The sequence below is a fragment of the Pangasianodon hypophthalmus genome, chromosome 9 (genome assembly GCF_027358585.1).
Source record: "Pangasianodon hypophthalmus isolate fPanHyp1 chromosome 9, fPanHyp1.pri, whole genome shotgun sequence".
In the NCBI taxonomy this organism is placed as follows: Eukaryota; Metazoa; Chordata; class Actinopteri; order Siluriformes; family Pangasiidae; genus Pangasianodon; species Pangasianodon hypophthalmus.
The window spans coordinates 15,354,345-15,362,446 of record NC_069718.1 but is presented as its reverse complement, the minus strand read 5'-3'; the positions used below and the strand labels follow the sequence as shown (position 1 = coordinate 15,362,446).

The window sequence follows — 8,102 nt, the reverse complement described above, 5'->3', positions numbered from 1 at the left end:
TGGTCTACAAAGGTAAGTATGAAAGTCATAGTCTATCTAGGTTAATTATACCCAGGCATGATAAGACTACACAAGACTACAACTCCTGACAAAAATTATGGAATCACCACATTTAGAGGATGTTTACCTGGCTTTTTTACTTCATAGCAAATAAACATATTCAAATAATTAAAAATTATTTTATTAATGGCATATTTTTTTCCAGATCAAGTAGAGGAAAAATTATGGCATCATCAACCAAAAAAATAAAAAATAAATCACAATTAGTACTTTTTTGCTCCTCCTTGAGCTTTTATGACAGCCTGAATTCTTTGAGGCATGGACTCCACAAATGAAAAACAATAATCTCCATCAAGCTGGTTCCAACTTTCTTGAATAGCGGTTGACAGATCAGCTTTGCAGGTTTGAGCTTTGTCACGGACCAATTTTTTTAATTTCCACCATAGATGTTCAATCGGATTGAGATCCAGACTGTTTGCTGGCCATGTCAATGAGCTGATATGCCTTTCCTGAAGGAAAGCTTTAACACTCTTTGCTCTGTGGCAAGATGCATTATCATCCTGAAAAATGACTTCATCAACAAACCTATTTTCTATTGACGGAATAAGAAAAGTGTCCAAAATTTCAATGTACACCTGAGCATTGACTGTTAAAGTAATGATTGCCATCTCTGCTGGTCGTTTACCTGACATGCAACCCCATAGAATACATGAGTGGGGAAATTTTTTCAGGCAGTCATCTTTATGTTTCATTAGAACAGCACCAGACAAAATTTCCAGCATCATCTCCTTGGCCAATGCAGATTCATGTTTCCCCACTGAATATCACTTTCATCCAATCATCCACACTCCATGATTGCTTCTCTTTCACCCACTCTAGCCTTGTTTTCTTCTGTTTAGGTGTTAGTGCTGGTTTGCATTTGGCTTTTCTATATGTAAATCCCATTTCATTCAGCCGATTTCTTACAGTTCTGTCACAAACATTGACTCCTGTTTTCACCCATTTGTTTTTCATTTGTTTTGCTGTGCATTTTCTATTGATCTAACACATATTGATCTTGTGCATTTCCTTGATCTAACATGTATGTTTTCCATTTATAACCTTCCCATTTTGTTTATACTTGCACCAAATTTTAGACACAGCTGACTGGGAGAAACCAACATTGTTTACCACACTCTGTGTTCCTTCCTGAAGGAGTTTTATAATCCTTTCCATTGTTTCAATTGACAACTCTCTTGTTAGGTCCATGTTTCCTTTCAATTATCCAAGTCCAACAGCTCGTTAAGGCACTAATTTGTATTTTTAGACTTGAGCTGGTATTTGTTTTAGAAATGCAAATTATAAGGTGAGTCCATATTTTTTTCCTCAACATTGAATGATTCCATAATTTTTTCCTAAACAGTGAGTGATTCCATAATTATTTCCTCAAAATTGAGTGATTCCATAAATTTTTTTCCTCTACTTGATCTGGGAGAAAATGTTATTAATTATTATTTTTTTAAATTTAATTTGTTTGAGCTATTTGTTTGTTAATATGTTTCATAAAGTCAGAATGTTCAGCTATCAAACAAAAATTGTTTTGTATCATATCTGTGATTTGTTTATTTGCTATGAAGTAAAAAAGCTGGGTGGACATCCTCTAAGTGTGGTGATTCCATAATTTTTGCCAGGGGTTGTAGGCAAAATGGCAACGTAGAGACTATGCAAGATGCAATACATAAAGAAAGCAGGAACACTAGAAGTCAACTACATGCAATTTGTGGAAATAAGCAAGGCTTTGCAATGAGAGTCCATAGTTGGGTGGTTTATTTTCACTTTATTATCTTCATTATTGTAGACAGTAATCAGTTGAGCCTGAATGCTGTGTTTACCAGGGATGAATATGTGGCAGTTTTTTAATGAGATCCTGACATTTAACTGTGACAGTGAAATTTCCTATAACTATTCTTTGCCTTATACTGTAGCTGCCACAAATATTACATTACTACACCTGATGATGGAAGTGGAAGTGGAAGGACAGGTCCCCTGATCACCAGAAAGTTTTCATATTTGGCCTGAATTCCATACCCATAATCAGTTCTGGGCCACTTTGTTGGAAGATATCATTGTTGCAGGTCTGTTTTCACCCAGAACCATATTAATTGTGAAATTTTATATCTCTGATGAGAAGGCAATTTTTTTTTTTTTTTTTTTTACAAAATTGAAGATAATGGATACTTAATAGATATTTAAATATACACTTAAATAGATATTTATTTTGTGCTTTTATAGTTTTGTTGATGATGCCTCTCAATTAACTGCATCTGAATTCACTTGAAACAAACCGCAGACCCCCCATTTTCAGGTGGGCCAGAGATCAATTTCTTGGACTGCACTGAAGTTTCTCCAAGCTTTCAAACTTGACCAGATGTACTACATTTGATGCCAATTGTCTCGTGTCCTGAAAAAAAAGGATGTAAAAACATTTTCAACAACCACCTGAGTGTGGACTACAGAAAGTAATATAGCAGGTTTTTATTTATGTGACACCTTTCTTTACTTCATTCTTTCTCTTACCTGTATCACATTTTCACTTTCTTTCTGCCCCACTTTGTGCGGTGTTTAGCGTGGATAGAATGGTACAAGTAGCAGTTGCCATTATAGTGGCTGGGTGCCATCTATCCTACTGAGAATCTTTTACAAAAGTGATCAATAGACACTGGCAGGTATTTGAGGAATGACAACAACAGCGAGACAAACAGAGATGAAGAGGGGGAGACAGACAGAGTAGGACAGCAAGTGTGCATTTTCAATGCAGAATCTGCTACTGATATAAATGTTTATACCAACACCTTAATGCAGTTCCCTTTAGTATTATACATGGAGAGAGTTCAGAAATGTCTTTATTGGAAATGCTCATATTTGGTTCCATTTTGCTGCTTATATTTGGTTACATTTAATATCACTCAGCCTGAGAGGAGAGACACCCTGAGAGAAGAGAGAGTCACAGATAATTAGAGTGCATGAGATGGATTAGATAATATTGTACTCAACCTGTGCCAGGAAAGGTGGTAATGATAATTCTACCTCCTGCATCTGTTATGAGTCCTTGCTGTTGTTAAAATTCTTTCAAAAAACATTGTGTGCCTGAGTTTTTAATATTTATGTCTCTATTATTAGTGGTCTCCTCTCAGGGTTCTGCAATTCCGGAGAACACCCTTTGTAGTCTGCACTCTTTACAAGATAGTTCACTCTTTGTTCACCTCTTATCTCTGTTCACCTATTTTGGTGCTGTCATTCTCTGCTGTCTGAGTCATCTTATTGCTGTTCAAGCTCAGGTGTGCTGGTGCACACATTATGCCTTGTGTCGCACTCCAGGGCATCGCTGCATGCCATTCAGAGGTGAGCCTGGAGTCAGCCATCATGGAGTTTCAGCTCTTTTCAGTGAGCCAGTGCACTTGCACAGCTCACCAATGACAGCTGACTTTCATTGGCAGTTTCTTTTTTTGTCTTTGCCAAGTGCTTATTATATTGTTCAATGAAATGTCCTGTAATGATCAAACTTGCATTGTGTTTGTTCAAATAAATGTAAGGACAGTAAAAAGGTAGAAATGTTTCTACAATTAAAGTAATAACAGAAGATGATTGCTGTTCATTCATCTGATATTTACACCTCCTTAATGCACTGCACTAAACATTATAACAAGCAGCAGTGCATTTGGACAAATGTTTCTCCCTGCAAAAAACAGTCAGATGTTGATAAGATTCATTGGATGCTTTTGAATGATGATTGCACTGCGTGTGTGATTAACGGAATTACAGACTTGTGAATGAACTTTCAGTGAGAGCACCACAGGATCTACTTTTCTTCGTTTCTAAAAAAGAAAAAACCCATCTCTTTAGAAATGCGAGTTGGCTCCTGTTATTCACCCAAAGGTATGCTCAAAGAGTCAACTCAATTAAAATGGCAACAACTCTCCCCCAGTTTTCTCCCCAATTTGCTCGTTTGCCAATTCCCAATCACTAGCTAACTCGCCCCATCACACTACAGCTTCCAGCCAGGAAGGGTGGTAGTAATATACAGTATGCTTCTTCCAAGACATGTGAAGCTATCTTCATCTTTTCGAGCTACTCATGCTGCGTCACACTGCTGCGTCACACATTCAGAGCGCTATCTACCCTATTATGCATACATAACCTCACAGACACCCATGATTGGCTAGTGTCACAGTGATTGAAGAGGGAGAGAGAGCACCACAGAGAGAGTAATGCCATCCCTCCTACCCAGAGAGCACAGACAATTTTGTTTTCATGACTCCAAGATGCATGGATGGTTGTGGCATCATCGGAATTAGAACTTGTGATCTCCTGATGATACGGCGAATGCATTTCTGTTCATGGCAACAACTTTTGGAGGAGTCTGCTAACTAGTTTCTTTCTTTCTTCCTTTCTAAAGCAACTTTGGATGTGAGAATTGTTCTATTTAAATAAAACATTTTATTTCTTATTGCATCATCTGTATGAAATCCAAAGTTCTATTCTTGCTTGGTATAATTAGTATTTTGAGTTTGGGGCTGTAATTCCTATTTAAGCCAGTGAAAATGAGTGGTTAGCATTTTGAGTACTGTCAGCATCATTGCATTATAACGTAGGGATAAGTATCATCTGATGCAAAGAGTACTTTTCATTAATTAAAATACATGGAGCAGAGCAGTTAGTTCTCTGCTCTAATTGCACCCATTGCTTAGAGAAGCCTTGGCCTTCAACGTAACCTAAACATTGGGAAAACAATGCAACTGGCCAAGCAAAAAACACAGAAGCACAATCATGCACAGAAAACATATTGCAGTTGTAATAATTGGATTAATTTAAAGCTATGTCATTAATCTCCCAGGTGGGTGACAGATTCAGCTGAAAGTAAAGTAGCATAGCAAGAAACATTATTGTAAAGCTAGAAATATGCTAAACACTGCAGCAAAATAATAATAATAATAATAATAATAATAATAAGAACAAATAAACAGCAGGGATATATTCGAAGGACAACACTGGCTAATTCCTCAATGCATGAATGGAATTTCACAGAATGACACCCAGAGAATAGGAGCTGGAGGTAAAGGAAGACATCAAGCATGATTGTGCTGACATGGCAAACACTCTTGCTATTTGAAAGGACACATGAAATTAGTGACGGCACCCCTTTCCCCTCTCTCCCCTCTTTCTCTTCTTTATTTTCCTCTTTTTTCTGCTTGACTAAATACAGTGTATGTATGTTTTTGCAGCTGAATAACTGCGGCACAAACAAAATGACACTGCTTTCATTGACAGAGGACAGCATGTAACAATTTGTGTGTCAGGCTGCTGAAATGCCCAGATATTTCAGGTCTTCAGAAGTCTATGGAATGAAATTTCTAAAATATATATATTTTTTTCACTATAATGGACATATCATGGTATTTCTGTTACTTTAGCATAAAGGTCTTCAGATAGATCCCAGGATGTTCTTATAGGCTTTTTGCCCTCAGACTGTACAAGTGCTCTGTTTGCTGCCATGTACAATAATTGTATTTTAAAATATGTGGCTCACAGAACAAAGATCCACATTTGGAAAGGAGTTCTGTGAATGGAGTTTTTTCTCTGGTCGTTGGAAGAATGTTCAGGATCGACTATGTTGAGGCATTCAGCATCACTCTGGGAAGCTAGTTCATGACATTGGCATGGGTTTAGACAGCCACAGTGTGTGGCTCTGAGTGATTATCAGGTAACTAGACTTGGCCTGTACATCACTGATCCCTTTATGTTTGCTGTTTGTACTGTTTATTTGTGAAATCAGACATAAAATAACATTATTTCCATAGTTTTATCAGTTTTATCAATATGTGGTATTCAGCTACAAGTACATGAACACTGGTCTACTCGCCAATCATCATCAACAGCAGGCTACTTATAATTACATCCACAGACAAGGCATTCATAGACATTTTAACCATAAGTAATATAAATAAATGATCATAGAATATCTATAAAACAATTAATGATACAAAAATTCTAAAATATTTTGTAGAAGTGAAAAATAAATGAACCTCTACCAATACCTTGAAGAAAGCACAGTTTTAACACCTATAACATTTTCAAAAATGTGTTTCAGTAGACTTTGAACAGGGCCAATTGTATATAACTATTGTGCTTTATAGTGAATTGGGGTGTGGTAATATTACCAGGTTGGAGTAGTAAGATTAGGTATGTCTGTGTTGTTGCGGTCAGGGTTGGAGGCTGTCCTTTATTACACTGAGTTTCCCCTCTGTAAAATATCTGTGCATAGGCCTGTCTTCAGAATTATTTACTTATGTAATAAGGTCATCCAGTGCTTGCTACAGAATAAAGCCGATGAGTAAAATAACAAAACTGGATATTTATCCATACCATAAAAATTCTCTTGAGTTGTGTGCCAGAAACTGTGGACCTGCATATTAGGCAGCACAGAAAGAATCCTAACTCTGAAATCAGACATCAGACATGAAGGAGAAAATCCCGACAGCTTTGAGAGCTAATTTAAGGATTTCACACACTGGATCGTAGGAAATAGAGAGCATCAACAGCTTGTGTGTTTGATGATCAAAACCCTCACCCCTGTTATCCTTCCAAGCAGAGTACAGAGTCCAGCTGTCAAGCTGCGTGGCCTGGATGTTGACCTCTGATTAGTCTCATCACTCATCTATCTGCTATACACAAATCTGGCTGCTTTTTAGCTGCTTGCATTAACATGTTATTGAAGGCATTCAGCTATCATTGAAATTATTTGCCTGTATGTCACTTCATGAGCATAAAATTGCCCAATTGAAAATACAGAGCTGACTCTAAATCTTAATCACTCACTTAATCCATCAGTATTCTTTTCTGTGTCCTTAGAGAAGACATGTTGCTTATCTTTCATCATTATAGGTCTACTGACAATCATTTTGAGAAAGACAAGTAAAAGTCTTAAAAGAATGAATACCATACAGAATTGTTATTGTTAAAACAACTGTAGTTTTCCATGTTGTAACTGATATAAACTAGCTAACATTTTGTATTAAATGTCATAATGTATAACAAATCTTCCAGTGCTTGACACCCATGAGCATTAGGACTTACACAATTTGTTGTGACATCATATACATCTATGGAAACAGCGACAAGTATGTAGTAAAGTATTAAAAACAAGAACTACTACTACGCATTAACTCTGGGTCAGTTGTGACTATCAGCCGTCATTTATAACACAAAGGTGACAGTACAACTTTTATCTTCTAACTCCACATAAGCAAACTAAACCAGACTAAAAGCCAAATAAGCCGTCTACTGTTTTGTGGTTTTTTCTTTTTTTTTTGATATATATTTTTATTAAAATTATAAATATAGTACAAATATAGTATAAAGTATAAATACCCCCAAATTATACTTAAGTATAGTAATGAAGTGCAATTACTCAATTGCAATTAACACCCCTGCACATTTTATAATAGGGTTAATACAACATTTAAAAATCTCTATTTGCTACAAGGTTGTTGTTTTTTTTTTTTTCATGGCCAAAAAGTCTTCACAATGCAGGAACTCTAATAATATTTTCTATGGAGGGGCACTAGGTCCCCTGCTAGGGTTTGTAAAGCTCCCTGTTTCTGAACCCTCAAAGTTGGCAAGCAAATAATGAGGAAGTGGATCAATCCTCCTCAACCCCCGGAGTGTTGGACTGCAGCCATAGTCTTAGGCACAATTCTACCCAGTTGCTGGGCAGCAATTCTCCTTTTAATGACGTAGTTACAGAGGAGGCAATAAAGGTTCTCAGCTTCATCAGAAGACTACTGTTTGTACTATTTGTGATTGAAAAGAGTTCAGAACTTGTGCACCAATAGGGATTACTCTGGTAATAGCTACTGCTGTTTTATTAAGTTTTTTTTCCTTTGATAGCTAACATTAAAATACATTCTCTAAGACAGAAAATCTTTAAGCAGGAGTCTTTAAGAAGATATGTGAGAAGAATCCTAAATAAGAATGTACAATTATATCTTAAAATAATTTGTTATGAAATATTAGTAACAACAATATGTACCTGAATCGTTTCAGGTACATATCATGGCCTCAGG

The 8,102-nt window shown here is 36.5% G+C and overlaps 1 long non-coding RNA gene across 2 annotated transcripts; it reads left to right on the top strand.

The window, feature by feature from the left end:
- The first annotated feature begins 1,267 nt into the window (after positions 1-1,267).
- Positions 1,268-3,624, top strand: LOC113530044 (uncharacterized). 2 transcript variants are annotated; one of them, XR_003403103.3, is made up of 3 exons: positions 1,268-1,345; positions 1,965-2,114; positions 2,345-3,624. It is a non-coding gene; the product is annotated as an uncharacterized LOC113530044 (long non-coding RNA). The 2 variants fall into 2 exon arrangements; XR_003403104.3 differs by lacking the exon at positions 1,268-1,345 and adding an exon at positions 1,375-1,401.
- The last annotated feature ends 4,478 nt before the right edge of the window (positions 3,625-8,102 follow it).